A 1,043-nucleotide genomic window follows, 5' to 3' on the forward strand; every position below is an offset into this window, starting at 1 on the left:
AAATCCAGTCTTTGTCTTTGGGGGTTGGAAACATTGCATATAAACTTACATATATGTTTTAATACATACATACATAAAAAAATACATAAATCATAAAAATTTACTCCAACAATGAAGAAGAGTTGGATGATGTTGACATTTTGTCATTTGCAGTAATAACTTCACTTGTGGAAGGTTCCAGATCATCTGAATTATCCCTGGGAATCAGGATGGCTTTTCTAGTCAGAAAATTAGTGAGAGATCAAATTCCGGCAAAATGGCGCTCTAGGCAAAAGCACCAAGCCGTCCCTCCACAGCAAAGATCTGAAAACCTAAGCTGAACACAGAAAACAACAATCCTGAAACCCTAAAACATCAAATGAAGTGATAAAGAACTCAGCCAAGCCCCAAATGGAGTGAGAAAACTGACAGATAAGGGAGAGCGAGGAGAGATTCATGCAGAGGTTCCCTATCAGCTAACGCAGTGCGAATCCGCCATCTTGTACTCCTATTGGAGACCAGCAAATGGGGTACGAGAAAGTAGCCTCACGGAGCTTCTAGCAGGAGACAAAACAACCGGTGATTGGCGATATACACTTTCCCACCCCCCACCCTTCTTCACCCCCACTCGGCCTCCTCTGCTTCCCGCGGCCATAATCTCTTGTCCGGGAAGCACCAGCTGCTTGGATTCCACCCACCCAAACAGGCCGGCTCTCTGAGGGCCATTTGTTGGCTGCTGGTGTGGCTTTTTTCCACTTTTTTGATTTCTTCCTTACATCTCACCACATCCCCCTCCTTTTGCTCAAATACCTGGCTCTGTGCACCATCTTTGCTTCTTCCTGAGGGGCTGCAGAGCTCCATTCGAGCGTGGAGATGCTTCCCGGTCTGGGCTGCCACGCTGCTGGGATCCTGGGACTTTTGTTCATTTGTTTGTTTTGAATTGTTTCTTCGTTTTCTGTTCCTTTTCTTGAGTTGGGAGCCCATTCTGGCCAGGCGGTGCTGCGTGGGTTGGAAACTACCCCCTTGGCTTGCACAGACGTGCAGAGGGATCACTGAGGGCATTT

This window comes from Trichechus manatus, unplaced genomic scaffold (assembly GCF_000243295.1).
Source record: "Trichechus manatus latirostris isolate Lorelei unplaced genomic scaffold, TriManLat1.0 scaffold00173, whole genome shotgun sequence".
NCBI classification, from domain to species: Eukaryota; Metazoa; Chordata; class Mammalia; order Sirenia; family Trichechidae; genus Trichechus; species Trichechus manatus.